The sequence below is a fragment of the Medicago sativa genome, chromosome 5 (assembly GCF_051527215.1).
Source record: "Medicago sativa cultivar Bolivia chromosome 5, Bolivia_mono, whole genome shotgun sequence".
NCBI classification, from domain to species: domain Eukaryota; kingdom Viridiplantae; phylum Streptophyta; class Magnoliopsida; order Fabales; family Fabaceae; genus Medicago; species Medicago sativa.
Window position 1 is genome coordinate 50,183,894 of NC_140753.1, and position 17,091 is coordinate 50,200,984.

Consider the following 17,091-nt stretch of genomic DNA (forward strand, 5'->3'; position numbering starts at 1 on the left):
GACATAATTTTGGGTCCAATCCAAATAAATATCTCTTTTGCGTGAAATTACCAACATGCCCTTGCCTTAAGCGTGTTTGATTGATTCTGATACATAAGTCCATACTCAACTGATACCGCATAATATTAACTTCCCTCGTACTTAACATTTTCCATTATACTTACTTTCCATGAACTTTCGTCCTCTGATACATTTAACAGGTAAAATTTCCATTAGCTAACGAGCGGGATGTTACAGTAATCGTAATCGAATGTAGCATTTCTCAATTTCAACTATAAAAAAGACTAAAGTTTAATTTTCTTCACACAAACTTTGCAAGGGTTCCTCCTTGTTATGAAATAAACACTCATTTCATTCTTTTCAAAGCACCATGAGTGTTGAGTCATGGTGTTCGCGGTGCGGTTTGATTTGGTTTTGAGGTTAAAAATCATCCGAACTGCAAGACTAAAAAGCACGTGGTTTGGTTTCTTCGATTGACTTTTAAAATACAATCTGAATCAAACCAAACCAAACCAATGCGGTTTGGGTTGGATTGGTTGGTGTGGTTTTTTTGAGACAATATAATTTTTTGTTTCCAATATTAAAATCAAGTTAAAAAACTATAACACCACATATTTTCAGCAATGTTTATATTATTTTAAATTTTATACAACATTTTGATTTTAATTTCACCAAACAATATAAACGAAATTAAAAACATGAATAAAAAATAATTCTATTATGTAAGAAATGTTAAACATTAAGATTTCATCATTTTATAACCTTTCAAGTAGTATGTAAATATATTTTTGAAATAAAAAACAAAGACGAAACTTAACAAGAGAACAAATATATCAATTTTTTAAAGTTTCTATGAGTATTGGTTTATGTGACATAGGTTCAATTAGCATTTTTCTTATGTTGCGCTTTGGTTCGATTGGTAAAATAAAAACCGCAAACCGTACCAAAGCATGTGGTTGAGTAAAAAAGTGATCCAAATACATCTAAATCAAATGCGGTTTTTTGCGGTTTCGGTTTGGGTTAGTTTGGTTTGGTTTGCAGTTTTTCCATTGGATTGGTTTGGTTTTGAACACCCGTAGCGTTGAGAACCATATAATTTTCAAAGTCAAATGAACCTGTTTTGAAGATCCACCTAAACCACCAAAATGCTCGAGATGGTTTAACAAATTACCCTAAGTTACTGTGACAAATTCTAACCAGTCTAAAACTAAAGACCATATTTTGCCATAAAAGTCAAATATAAAAATTAAATGATCCATGTCATCATTCATACCACACCCACCAATAAAAAATGCATTTCCGCTAGTGTTGTTAGTTTGTTATCAGCCAACTCATATAACCTTCCGAACCTAACACTAAAAGGTACTCCGTCCAATCAATGATCCCTTCAAAACAGAGTAGAAGACCCATCACTCACCTCGCGTCCTATATTATCCTCCAACCAACTTCCCACCCCCAAACCTACACCCTCACACACCCTATTAAAATTCTACCACCAAACAGATCGTATGCCTCCTCCGTAACGAGCATATAGGACCCCAACAAACAAACTTTTATGAAAATTTACTTTTGAATCATATATCACCTAAAAAAGAACAAGAACAACTTTCCACGCTTTAACATTAGCCCAACTATAAATGAGTAATAGATATAACATCATTTGTCCCAACACTAAATCCAATAAACAATCTTACATCCACTATAGCATTGATCATGGCATTTAAACCTTCTTTCACTATAAAAAAAAAGAAAGAAAAAGAGAAAAGGAGATAGAAGATCGCCCTCACGCAAGCCTCTTGCAAAATTAAACTCTTTAGTCGAGAAACCACTCATAAGAACTGATGTTGTTGCCATATAGTTACACATTCTAAAATCAACTTACAACCACAAAGTTGGAAAATTCATCTTAATCATAACCTCTTTCTAATACTTCTAATCCACCAAATCATAGACTTTTTCAAAATTTACTTTAATTAATAACTCTTTTTTCAAACTGCGCGCATCATCCACCACCTTTTAGCAAGAAGAATCCCATCAAGAATTTGCCTACCTTGTATAAAAGCTTGCTGAGAATCAGAGATAACACTTCCCATAACATTTCTAGGCCAATTAGCAAGCACCTTTGCCAACATTTTGTACAAACAATTAACCAAGGAAATTGGTCAAAAATCCGCTAACCGTTGAGGACTCTCCATCTTAAAGCTAAAATAAATGGCGGAAAATGATGTAATTATTTTTTTGAATGGGGAATTTATTTTTTCAATGCAAAATTTTCACTTGTCGCTTTCTTAACAAATGCTTTAAAGATACTTATTATTATGATTTCATATATTTTTTTTTTTTACAAATTCATCAGTTATTGATTTCACCCTCTGATCAATATTGTAAGCAAAAAATCACTTTTAGATTCTTTAAATAATCGGTGTATCCAGTCAATATTACAGACTAAATTCATCAGTTATTCAATGAATCTAAAATAAATAACCGGTGTATATGGTCAATATTATAGACTAAATTCATCGGTTATTCAATGAATCTAAAAAATAAAGTTTTGCTTATAATAGTGACCAGAGGATGTACTGAGTATCAATTTGTTATAGAATATGAAAAATCCATATTAAACTCATTTATACACAAAATATAATTAATAATAATTATATTTAAACTATGCTCATTAATTTCATTATCAGCTTGTATTTGGAGGAAGTATTTTGAGGTCCAGACACTTACCCAGAGAGAAGCAAGTCATAATCATCCAAATTGCGCAAGAGGATACAAAATTGGTGAAATACATCGTTCTCGTGCTTTAATTATTTAAAAGAGAAGTGATAATTACAAGGACCACAAAACGTGATAATCACAACTTTGAGTTAAGTACTCATTTTGGACTCATTTACAGATAATATTTAGAGTTTTCTTTGATTGTGTTTATCCTATCCATATGAAAAATGCCAGTATCATACTACCTCCGTCTTTAAATATAAGATCATTTTGAAAAAAATTTGTCTCTTTTTTTTTAGTACTTTTTTTACCAACATACCCATGTTTATTTTATATCCTTTTCTTCAATCAACATTACATACTATATTGAAAACATATAATATCATCTCCCTTAAAGAACAAGGAGGTTTGGGGATTAGGAGGTTAAGGGAGTTTAATTTAGCGTTGTTAGGAAAATGATGTTGAAGGATGTTGGAGGAGAAGGGGAGTTTATGGTATAAGGTGTTATGTTCCCGTTACGGGGAGGTTAGGGGGCGGTTGTGTGTTGGAAGGGGAGGGGGGTCGGTTTGGTGGAAGACTGTGAATACTATTAGAGAGGGTGTTGGTATGTTAGATGAGGTTGGTGGATAGATAACATTAGCTGTAAGGTGGGGGATGGGTCTTCTACATTGTTTTGGAAAGACCCTTGGTTGGAATGTATCTCATTAGAGGTTCGTTATCATAGGCTGTTTGAGCTAACTGCCAATAAGTTGGCGACGGTGTCAGAGATGTTTTCTTTGGGGTGGGGAGTGAATGGTGAGGCTTGGAAGTGGCGGAGACGATTATTTGCGTGGGAGGAGGAGATGGTGGGGGAATGTGTGGAACAACTTAATTTTGTTGTTTTGCAGGTGTCTTTTGAGGATAGATGGATTTGGCATTTACACTCATCGCATGGTTACACGGTCGGTAGTGCTTATGATAAACTGACAGAGGGCTTACAGAATATTACTATTCAGAATTCTCATGTTCTTTGGCTTAAAGTGGTTCCTCTCAAAGTATCAATTTTTGCTTGACGTTTGAATTTGAATCGTATTCCTACAAAAGACAATTTATTTAAAATGAGGGTTCTTACGGATGTCGACTAGAGCTGTTTTGTAAACTGTGGTTTAAATGAAGACAGAGATCATTTATTTTTTCAATGTGATTTTTACGGTAAAATTTGGCAACTTACAGGTAGTTGGCTCGATTTCTCTACAACTTTCCACGGAAATTTAATGTCTCATCTCACTCAATTTGGCGGTCTAGGGGGATTTTCGACTAAAGTTAAATATTCCCTGCATATTATTTGGATCGCGGTGGTTTGGGTCATTTGGAAGGAGCGGAATCGTCACATTTTTCAGAATAACAGGAGATTCAGGCATTGTGTGAAAGGGTTAAACTTCTATCATTTTGGTGGTTAAAGTCGAAATATATTACTTTCGATTATGACTACCAATTTTGGAGGCTTAATCCTTCTCTGTGTTTCAGCTGTCTTGTAATGTTGCTTGTGTCTGTTTTTTTTGGTGCGGTTTGTAATGTTTTTTGACTGATTGCTGTTTCTGAGATTTTGGTGCGTTGTTTCTAGCACATCTTGTGCGTAAACATCACATCCTTATTAATATATTTTTCTTTGGCCTTTAAAAAAAACAAATTTATTACCTTTTTCAATTTTCTTAATTTTCGTTATTTTTTTAAAATGACCCTGTAATTAAGAACAGAGGTAGTATTATTATCATACTTCTCTTTTTAACCCTTTTTTATTGATTTAAATTTGTATGGGTTCCATCAATTTATATACACCCACGTCATTCATGGGAACCTATATGAATGTTAACCAATTAAAAAAGTGATTTAGACGGTGTATGATAGTGTTGACAGAACTTCTTCATTCTTTTATGAAGAAAAAATTTACATGAAGACCAATGACATCCCAAATTTACCTCATACCACTTGAACCCTAATAAATTTATTTATAACGAAAACGACTTAATACAAAAAGATATCTTGGGGGACTAGGTCAATGTCCTCGGAAATAAAAAAGAGTTTAGAGAACTGCCTCAATAAAAATCTCAGGGTTAAATGCACTTTTACCCCACCTCATTTGAACGAATTTTAATTTACCTCATGCTAAAAGAAATCCAACCTTACTATAATTTAAAGATTATTCTGTTTCAGACTTTGATGACATCTAATTCTAAAATTAAAGGTACTTTCACCCTTGCCATTTGTGAGAATTTTGCTTTACCCTAGGCAATATGATCTATTTTGTAAAGTCAGATTTCACAAAGGTATAAAAGAAAAAATATATTTAAATTAGAAGGTTCAACTCAAAAAAAATTAAAAATTAAAGGGAGATAAGTGAGAATTCGCTCAAATGATAGAGGTCAAAAATACATTTAACCCAAATCTTATAAGAAAAACTCAATGGAATAAAACCTAATGATGGAAAAAAAATGAGTGCAATTCTATAACACAACTAGCACCAATACCAAACTCAATAAAAGCAATGTGTCCAGTTATCATTTATAATGCTTACCTATCTTCTTCATCTTGATCCTGTTGTGGAGCTTCAAGATCATATGATGTAGCTATTCTTGAAGACAAGTTTCTTCTACTTATTTTGAGGGCATTAATTTTTGTAGTTCTCTAGCTTGTTGTATCCATATCACATTACTCGACTCTTGTCAGTTTCACCTTTGGATCCATCTTTCCCGAAGGGAAATCTTTTATTGATTTGATATTTTCTGTTCAGCATTCTTTTTTAGATTTTTTCTTGAGATAAAACCTATCTTCTCTTATGCTTCTTCTTAACATAGTTATTGATATTTACGATTCTCCATGAGTTCAGAATCATCAGTTATATCTTGATAACTCATAAAATATTTGAAAGCAATCCATTTTGCCTTTCTTGATTGGGTTTGTACTCTTGAAGTAGAAGTTCATGAGCTCTTAGAGTTGCATTCAACTCATCCATTTACATTGAGTTATGGTAGTCACCACAGGTCTCCAAGAACTAGGAAGACGCCACACATCATTCATTTATGATTTTTTTTAATAGTAGTGTTTAATAAACACTCATCCCTTCAACCCATCATCTCACACAATTGTCTTAAACATGACTCATTAATCATCTATCAATAACTCTACATGATTACATTTCATTATTAAATAAACATGGGTCCCATTTATAATGAAGGTGTTCATGTAAACCTTGTGCACATTAGGTATCCAATTTTTTTTCTCTAATGTAAGTACCTCATATATACCAAGTCTTAAAATGTGAGATCTCCATTGAAAATGGTCTTAGAAGAAAGAAATTTTTAGGCAATTTAAAGTTAGATGAAAAACCTAAGGAAAAAATTCAGTTGTTGCGAATATTCCTGCAAAACAATACATGTAGTAAAATTATAGTTTTCCAATGAAAAACCTCAACACATTTAGAAGTAGTTGATTTCCTAAGCAAACTTAGGAGGCTTGGTACCTAGGAGTGTGTTCCTTTCTAAATCTTAGGTTTGAATTTGCCGACAATCACTACTAAAAAAGCAAAAATTAGAGAGGGAAATTTAGTGAGGGAAAACGTGAAATCCCTCTCTAATTCCGTCACTAAATTCTGCGACCAAAGAATTTGTGAGGAATTTTATTTTTTCCGTCACAAATTTCCCTCCCTAATTTTATTTTTTCTAGTAGTGAATTACTGTGTTGGTTCACTCCATACAAAACTTTGCTATGTCTTCTAGGGGACATATGCTAGTGAACAATAGATGTAGTCCTTCATATTGGTTGATCATTGGATCATATATTAAATTTCTAAAAAAAAATAGTAGACTAGTTAACTTGGCAAAATTAGTAAAGTTTATTTCATTTTAAAAGTATTTGATTTTGTTGAATCAAAATGATTATAGTAAAAGGATACTGAATTAAGTTAGTACTTTCTTTTTTTTTTTTGGTAGTGTCTGGGGTTCGAACCCCAGACCTTGCATATATTATGCATTGTCCTTACCAACTGAGCTTAGCTCACGGGGACTAAGCTATTACTTTCTAGTTCTACGACAAAAGGAATCAAATTTTTATTAAAGAAGAAATAATTAATTTTTGTTTAACACTCGTACCTTGAAAAGGGGGCTTTGATAATGTACGCAAGCGGAGTTAGATCGAAATGCAAGTAAAACTAACAAAAATTGTTAATTAAAACTTTTTTTTATCTATAATCTATAACTATTAATAAAGGTAAAACTCAAGTTTGGTGTAGCCTATTTTAGTTCCACATTTACCCTTAAAAGTTAACAAAATTGCTAGGGTTATTGATTGTCGCCTTCTTTCTTATCTTTTGATATTAAAATTAATAGATTCTGATTATTGCTTTTTGTTTTTAATCTGCACGCATATGATTGTTTCAATTTGATTTTAATTTATTTTCTTCTTTTTAGTTAAATATCTCAGTTTATTCTCTAATTTCCTTTCTAATTCTTTTATCGTGTTTCCTTCGAATCATGTTATTAATTTTATTTTATTTTACTTTACAGAACAAGGTGCTTTTTAGAACTTCTGACGTTATCAGTAAAACTTAAGGTTTGTGTTCTTAGATAGGATTTCTAATCAAGTTAATTATTAAAATTCAGTGTTTGTTTGCCATTTTTGCATTGCAAACTATTGTTTTTGTTTGTGTGAGTTTTAAAATTAATGCAATTTAACCCATTAAAGTCGGCCTGATGGTATTGGCTTAAACCTGAGAGTGTGCGCTCGATTCTCTCCTGTGTCAATTTGGATGGACTAATTTAGTGTCTTCAAAATAATAATAATAATAATAATAATAATAATAATAATAATAATAATAATAATAATAATAATAATAATAATAATAATGCAATTTGCAAATTACATGTATCATTACACACAGGAAACTTGATTATTGAATATGTGAAATTGAAGACAAGGTTAACTGATGCCCTCCATCAATCAAATAACCCAAAAACATTACTACATCCCATTCACAGAATATTGTTACATTGAAGCGACGGAGTGGAGTGGCAGCCTGCCATGGAATCAACGTCGGAGTAAGCGATGCCAACGGTGGTGAGGGTTCACCAACACGGGTTTATAGGTCTTGCTCTTTCTTAAAATTTTCACACTTATTGCGGTAATTACTTTTTTGTTCCGCTCATTTCTTCCTTCCTCTTTTCCATTTAATTATGTATCTGTTGTGCGGAGGAAGAGTTGCACAAGCAATATTGTTAGAGATGTTAAACTCTACTTCCCTGCTTATGTTTTCTTTTCTTTTATTCTACTTTGATTTTTTGTTCTTTCTAGAAGACATGAACAATGATGAAATGAATGAATTTGTTCCTCTTCATTACCACTTTTTTTTTTGGTTTCATGCCTTTTCTTTTAAAACAAAGTAGAGACTGATTTATGTCTCTTGCAATGGTTTAGGAGTAATGGGGAGGAAATCCAATATAACAAAATCACGGGAACATCAAGAATAAATGATGGTGGTTTCTTTATATTTATAAGATATGTGGTTTTCAATTTGAATTGTGAATAAAAAATTGGTTGTGAATAAGGGAAAACAATTAATGTTAGTTTTGTTTTTGCGAGACATTTGCAAAATTGTCAATTCCATGAGTATTCCTTTTTTTTTTTTTTATTTTTTTTTTTTTAAATTTACTAAAACTGAAATTTAATAGATATGGTTTGGTTTGCTCTTATCTTTACCCATTGGTTGAAATTTACTAATGAATCTTATTCTTCATGTTACAATCTATTTTGTCGTATTGATATTAGTTCGACCTAAAAAGGGAGAGGTGTCATTGACAACAAAATAAAGATAAAGAAAAATAGGAGATCAAAGCAAAGAATAGAGTACGGAAAAAAGTACGAAAATAGGGGGAAATGGAGACTCCAGACATCCCTCCAATCGAATGCTACTCACGTATCCTTAAGGCTACATAAAATGATGGACGAATTGGGGAGGTTCAATCAATAGAGAGAGAGACAAAGAGAAAGAGTCCATTAAATAAAACCACTAATGTAATTTTTAGACTAATAAACAACATCAATGATGTAATTTTTAAGTAATATTGAAGTGGACACTTACCTTTGTTCTTAATGGACAAATTTACAGTTCTCGCAAGCTTAGCTCAGTTGGTATGCACAATGCATAAAATATGCAAGTTCCGAGGTTCGAACCCCGGCCACCACAAAAAATGGACACACTTACCCTTTGTTTTATTAATGATTTTTCAACATACAATTGAAGAGTACATCAACTCCCTCCCTATGAGACTCCTCTACTCCCTGGAAGAAGAGAAGATAAGATAACCTTGAACCATGATCATTAAATCTTAGCATGTCCATTATATCGTTCTTATTATAGGTGTTAACCAAATAAGCTGTATTCTGCATGGTGTTAAACATTATTTTAAAAACAATATTATAGGTGTTTTGTTGCCTTTGGCTTTGCGATTCCTCTCCTGCATGTGTTTTTTTTTTTTTTTCTCTCCGTGTGTACCTCTCACTTACGTTGACTTTGTTAGTTTTCGATCTTGTTAACTACTCCCTCCGGTCAGGGCCGTCCCTGTTGTATGCGGATGACTGAAGGATCACAACCTGCAAAACAAGAAAATAAAACGTAAAACCTGAGGCGTGACTATGTCACTGAACTAAGGAATTATCCGCAGAATTGCGCAACTCCCCCAGAGTACATCAGGTTCATCTCGGCGATAATCATACCGAGGCTATCAGAACACGAGAAAAATACACAGACTTAATGACTCAGGCTCTTAGTATTTTGTAACACTGAAAGAAGTAGCTTTTAAGAAAATGGTTTGTAGTAGTGTATCTTAAGTAAAAGTTGTTTTATTTATACAGTACCATATTGAGAAAACCTTAAGCACGTTTTTGTTTCACTCAAATGCAATTGGGTGCTATTATTTAGGTAAGTGGAGATTGACCAAAAGCAGTTGCTAAAATGATGGGAAGACTCTTAGTAATATCTCAGTAGCTAGTAAATAGGTAACAAAATTTTTTGACTGTTAAACAAATTTAATTTAAATGTGAGAAATTGTGGTCAACATGGTAACTTACCTTGAGATAAAATAGGAGTAAAAATTCAACAGTACAATCACGTTTCTTTTCCTTCTCTTTAATAGCTAATCATAATAATAATAATTATAAAAATAATAATAATAACTTTTGAAATAATTTCATATATACAACAATCCCCCACATATTTCAAAAGTTTTAAATTAAGAAAATATATAGCCCGAGTCACCTTTGAGTGTAATGCATCGGAACGGTGTAGCAAGCTATGGAACCCGTCCTAGACTAATGAAGCTTAACACACAGTGAATTGGTTTAGCAAGCTATGGAACCCAATACACTTGATGTATGTTAGAGGTCTCACAGTCGCATTACACCCCCACAATTCTCGTGTAATCGCTGTGTTGCGCATTTAGGCCGTGCACGTGTCTGGTTTTGATGAGTGCTCTAGAGACCCGCCACGGTCTCATGCAAGCGGCCCCACTTGACACTCATATAGGTGATTCCATCTAGTGCATGCTACAACCACACACCACCCTAAAGGCTTATGGTAATCATTAAAGGCATTAAAAGCCTAACCCTCAAATTTTAATTTAATTAGCACTTCTCATTGGTATAACACTATAGGAAAAAGACAACTTTTTAGTGCTAACATAACTAACAAGTGACTTGTTTTTCCCATTGAACCTTTTTCATGGGATCTCCAATCATAAAGGTTGGGTTCCCATCACTTGTCGTTTTCGGGTGGCATAGTCTTATTTCCTTCTTTTTCTTCCCGGGGTTTTTGTCTACGAATTCGTTAAGTTCACAAATATTGATTAAGACGTCTCTTAATCAATTAATATGTATTTCATCAAGTTTATATTATAGACTTGGTTTTCACACAAATTTGCTTAGATAAACTAAGCAAGACATCAATAAAATAAATCGTTTTATTTTATGAGTGCTGATACACATACCACCATAGGTGGCATACCACTCCTACACCCCCTTATGTGGCACATTTTATTAATAAAAAAATTTGGGGAACATACAAGACGCGCTTTAGTTTTATCATTTTCCCATTCCTCCAACTTTACTCCACTGACACACCCTTTTAATTGAAAATCTTCAATCACACAACTACATAAGTAAACCATTTCTCATTCTTCTTCTATCTTCTTCAATCTTCATCCTTCACTATGGCTTCAAGAGTTGCTTTTTTGTTGTTTTTGTGTGTTCTTCCAGCGATGGTTATGGCCATTCGCCCAGTCAAGAACCCTTTCTGCTTGAAGGGTCGTGTTGTATGTGACCCTTGCCGTGCTGGTGTTTTATCTTGGTTTTCGGGTGTCAAACATTGATTACGTTTGAACCTTTTTAACCGGTGATATCTTATTTTTTCTTGGGAAGGGAAAAAGTAAGCAAAACCCTTGAGAATCGAGGTCCGGGAGTTGTTTTCGCTACGGGAAGGTGTTAGGCACCCATAACGACTATAGTATCCTATAGGAACCATCTTTACTTTCTACGCGCGCGCTTTATTTTTAAATGCTATTTTGAAAGTGTTATTTAAACCTAAGAATATTCTAAGTGAGGAATTGGAGGGAGAAGAATGTTTTTGGATTTTTATTTTATTTGAATTGAAGGAATTTTGTTCCTTGCCTACGTACCCGTTTAAGGGATCAAATCCACCGTAGTTCTCTTCCAAAAATATTTTTGTTTTTGTTGGTTGATTTTAAGTTCAAAAATTGGAATTTTTAGAATGAGGAAAAGAGGCCTCAAAGGCATGAGATTGTGAAAATGTGAGGTGGAATTAGTTATTTGCAAAAGAGGTCAAGTATGATTAATTTTCATTGAAATTTGGTTAAGAAAATGAAAAGAGAAAATACAATGGGATTTTGAATCCCAAGGTTTATTTAGAAAATGATTTGGGTGATTTTGTTCATATTTTTTTGGAAAATTGATTTTTCTAAGTATAAAGCCTAAACATTCATCTAAACATACAATCCTAAACATACATCTAAACATGCATATTCTAACTATATACCTAAAGTGAGGTGTGTGCATGTGTCGGTGCTTGTGTCGGTGTACATCATTAGAGTCCATTGTCCTTATTACATCATTGGCCTAGATACATTCTATGGTCTTGCAAGAAATTTAAAAAGCATAAGAAAAATATTACAAAATTCCTAAGTATTACATACTAAGTCTTTAAAGCTATAGAAATGAAATGAGATGAGGAATGCTTATGAATGAATGAAACATGAAATGAAATGGTTAGTAGGATAAGGTACAATGGCATGAAAATTATAGGCAAAAGGAATATTAAACAAAGTGGCAAAAAAAAACTAAAAAAGGTGACTAAACTCTTAGCAAAGTATGCCTAAAATTTACCATGATAGCAAGACAAGTGTATGACCCATAATTCCCATGTCATGACAATGTTCAAAGATTCTTATCACAATCAACAAGATGAGAATTACAAGAACACATTCAAGTCAAAGAATCATGCTATATTTTAGGCATATTTGACATTTGATTTTTTTACAAACAATATTCACATAACTTGTAAGGCAAGTAAATTCACACAACATATTCATATGTATTAAAACACTTCAAACAGCAAGAAAATCCATTGCAAATTCATACTCCACAAATCAAACATCATTTATCATGATTGGGGGTCAAGAACATGTACTTTTCACAAATTTTTTTAACACAAAACAACACAAAATTATCAAGAAAATCAACACATTATTTTTACCAATTTTCAAAGTGTAAAAATTATCACAAAATACTACAAAACTATCAAGAAGCCTATATGAATTTTTTTAGAATTTTTAATGGACTTTTAGACCTAGAATGTGCAAGAAATCACTAATTTTAACAAGGATGGTAAAAAACTACACATATATTTTTATATCAATTTTCACGTGCAAAAATGTTACAAAAATATCACAAAACCACCAAGAAACGTGTATGAGTTATTTTTAGATTTTTCACAAAAGTTTTAGACACAACGGAGGTGCAAACAGCAAGGTGCAGTATAGAAAATAGCAACAAACACTAAAAAACGAATACAGGAAGAAATCTAGGCCCAAGCCCAGGGTTAATGGTGGATCTTGGACTATCCAGATGCCTCAGAGGCGTTGGATCGACCCAAGTCCATCACAAACCTAGATCTAAGGGCTGGGAATGCATGGCGCATGATAAGCTCAAAGAGACACACGAAAGGAACGAATCAGGACCACACATCTAATCAAACAGCAAGATCAACGGTTGACACAAGATCCAGGAGTGAACCAGACCGGTTCGCATGAACCAATCCGGTTCACACCTATATAAAAACAAGAATGACCGGTCCAATTCATTTCAAACCCTAATTCCTCTTTCTCTCCTCAGACTCTCTCGTTTCTCTCATGGCTTCTCTCATGGTTTTCACTCACTACGGACATGGATTCAAGCCATAAATCACAAATAAACCATGAATCAGCATAGCTTGTACACGAAACGTTTCGATTTGGATGTTTGTTGAAGGAAATCGTTCAAAACGTTTTGTTCTTGATATTTTTTCGAAGAAAATTGTTCGAAACGTTTCGATCTGGATGTTTGTTGAAGGAAATCGTTCAAAACGTTTTGTTCTACGCTGATTCGAATAGGTTTGGTTTTGAAACTTTACGGTCTTTAGGGTTTTCAACTCTTTTCCTAATTTTTTTTGAGACCAAACCCTAATTCGTCCTATTTTCTTCACTGATGATGATTCTAAACTCTGATTACGAAAATAAACGGTGAATCTTCATGTTTTTTCAATTTAGGGTTTCGTTTTGAACTTTCATCGCATCTTTTCGAAGCTTTCACTTCGATTCACCGTTTATTTCCAATTCTGAGCCTTCGATGATGATTTACAGTGAAGAGTGAGAAGGTTCTTGGAATATACCTGAAGGTTCGAGTGAGAAGACGAAGGAATCCTTCGTAGATCCTCTCTGAGCTTTCTGGTAAATGCTACGTTGTGGTTGAACTGGTGAAATTTCTCTTCCTCTTCTCTGATTCGAATCTTTCGATCTTTCTTCTTCTCACTTTCTCGTCTCTGTGATCGCTTGAGCTCGTCCTTTTGGTGTCGAATTCAAGCTTGAATTGCAGGGATATTGATTCGATGATGACGATTTCTCAAGAAATCTCTGAGAATCAACATTAATTTGTTGAATTTTTGTTCAATTGGTGCGGTTAGGGTTTGTATGTTCTTGAGTTTCTGGAGAATTCTGAATTTTGATCTATGGTTTTTGGAGAGAGAATGTGAAATGGTGTTTGTGATGTGGCGTTTATTCTGTGGCCAATTCTGACACTGCACTATTTATAATCTGCCATGTGTACTGGAGACCCACTGAGATGGTGACATGTGTCCTGGGCCTGTAACTAACTCGTCCCTTGCTGGATTTTGGACTTGAGGGCTCTTGTGCAATTTCGAAACTTTTGAGGGTAGACCTGCAATTTCTAAAAGGACCAGACTGCAAAATTTTGGACAAAAAAGGACTTAATTGCAAATTTAAAAAATGTTTAAAGGACTGAAGAAGAAAAAATGGACCAAAAAATGCAATTATTAAAAATTAAAGGACTAGAAAAAAAAGGAGTAACAAAAGGACTAGTGTGCAAATTTTAGAAATTAAAGGGCTAAAGTGCAAAAAATAATAAAAAAAAATAAAATTGAATTAAAAATTGGTAAAATTGACTAAACGTAAAGTGAAACGATTAAAATTGACAAAACGGACTAAAATGAACCAATGGCTTAAATGAGGTACTTTAAAGTAACCTCTCTCTGCCAAAATTTCGTGTGAAATGACCAAAATGCCCCTGGGGCTAAAACGACTAAAAACGACTCAGATGCAAATTTTAAAATGGTTTTTTAACAGGGAATTGAAGCAAGAACTTATACAAACAAAAAAAGACTCAGAGACAATTTTTAGAATTTAAACAGGGTTTTAACACATGAAAAGACTAAAATGCCCCTAGGGGCTAAGCTGACTCAAAATGGCTTCAAATGCAATTTTGAAATGGGTTTTGACATAGAATCGAAATGAAGACTTATTCAAACTATTTGAAAGGACTCAAACAAATTTTTAAAAGACTGAAAGAAAATTTGACATAGGAAATGACTAAAATGCCCTTTTATGTGAATTTTGCAAATAACACTGAAATAAAATGCAGAGGAAGATGTAATTGATCAGAGACAGTTCAATTGGCTTGAAATGCAAGAAAAGAAGAATTGAATTAGTATTTTTAGGTCCAAAATTAGGGTATGACAGCTGGTTATGAAACTTCCGCTATCACTCACATTGCTGGTAACCCCTTTTTACTCTCAGATCTCTTTCTTAAAGTACAAAGTTTAAGTTTTTCATTCGAATTTGTTCACCCTTTTGGTTTAATTTCACTATTATGTACTTTAAATTCTTTAATTTTTGGAAATGGTGTTGTTTCATTTTCAATTTTGCTTTAAATTTTTTTTTTTGTAACCAGATTATTTGAAACAATAGATTATTTTGACTAGTTAGATATAAGAATATTCAATTTTACATTTTTTTATTGTATTGTGAAATTTTACATTTTTATGTGTTTTTTTTATTGTTTTGAATATTACTTGTAATGCAAAGATCTGGAGATTAATGAGTTAAATACATATATATTATATGATAGAACATTATGGGATTGTTTGATTCATGTAACCATTGGTTGTTGCTACTGTTGTTTATTCTCTATATACAAATAAATCAGAAGAAACTAATGATAATTTAATTAGAAGCATAAAAAGGGAATTCTTTTAATTTATAATCCTCATGGAGAACATTTTCCATATGGTAGTTTGTTAACACAATATTATGTTTGATTAATGAATTTGTTTAGGTGCCGAGGTTATGCTGGAATGCAAGCAAAGGAACAACAACGAAGTTGTTTTCTCAAAACCAGAGAATATAAAATCTATGTGGATCAGGATCGCGCAGATGAAGTGTGTGATGTGAAGCTAATAAACAGTCCTGAGCGTAGTTGTAGCGAAAGAGCACCTGGGCGTGACCAAGCACGCGTTATTCTCGTCCGTTACAACAGCATTGCCTCCAATGACAGGTTTGCCAATGCTATGTTGTACATGGAAGAGGAGGTTGCTTCTGGCTGTGCTGAGGTCCTCAAGCAAATGCAGGAATTGGATGAAGAGAATTAATTAATTAATTCCTAGTTTATTTACTTTGGATTTGGGTTTCCTATTGTCTATTTGATTCAATCTTGATGATGGAGTGTTAACTCAACTGTTAGTTTATATATATGCTTATATATTTTTATATATATGCTTATATATGTTATTGGACCATATGCTTAATTATATTGTTTATTGAGGATCATGTGTCTTGGAGTAGAAGATTAGTCTCAGTTCTGTTGCTGTGGTATTAGTACTATGTTTTTATATCAATGAATTAGCCTAAAACGAAATTATTTACATATGGGAAATATAAACTAGCCAAATATATGGTCTGTATGACCACATTTTTACAAATACGTGACCACTATTTTTTCATAAATTAGAATTTGTCCGTCCTTAGGCGTGATAAACTTGCCGATTGTAAAACAGGTTATTTATGGTTGGAAATGCTTTTAGTGCAGTGATCAAATGAAATTATGCGTTTGATTCGCCTAAAACGAAATTATTTACATCTGCGAAATATAAACTAGCCAAATATATGGTCTGTATGACCACATTTTTACAAATACGTGACCATTATTTATTCATAAATTAGAACCTGTCCGTCCTTAGGCGTGATAAACTTGCCGATTGTAAAACAGGTTATTTATGGTTGGAAATGCTTTTAGTGCAGTGATCAAATGAAATTATGCGTTCGATTCGCCTAAAACGAAATTATTTACTTCTGGGAAATATAAACTAGCCAAATATATGGTCTGTATGACCACATTTTTACAAATACGTGACCACTATTTTTTCATAAATTAGAACTTGTCCGTCCTTAGGCGTGATAAACTTGCCGATTGTAAAACATGTTATTTATGGTTGGAAATGCTTTTAGTGCAGTGATCAAATGAGATCATGCGTTCGATTCGCCTAAAACGATATTATTTACACCTGGGAAAGAAAAACTAGCCAAATATATGGTCTGTATGACCACATTTTTACATATGCGTGACCACTATTTTTTCGTAAATTAGAATGTCTCACTGACAATTGGCTTGAATTGCTTTTTTTTTTTTTTTTTGCACGTGTAAGTTACAGATAACCAAATAAACGAACAATATAACCATAATTTGTCAAAGGCGTAACCATTTTTTCGTAAATTAGAATGT

General features: G+C 33.1%; 1 pseudogene across 1 annotated transcript; it reads left to right on the forward strand.

Annotated features, from left to right (window-relative positions):
* The first annotated feature begins 10,897 nt into the window (after positions 1-10,897).
* LOC146922727 (protein DOWNSTREAM OF FLC-like) lies at positions 10,898-16,139 on the forward strand (annotated as a pseudogene). Its single transcript, XR_015012569.1, has 3 exons — positions 10,898-11,078; positions 15,053-15,089; positions 15,649-16,139. The product of XR_015012569.1 is annotated as a protein DOWNSTREAM OF FLC-like (transcript).
* Positions 16,140-17,091: the final 952 nt, after the last annotated feature.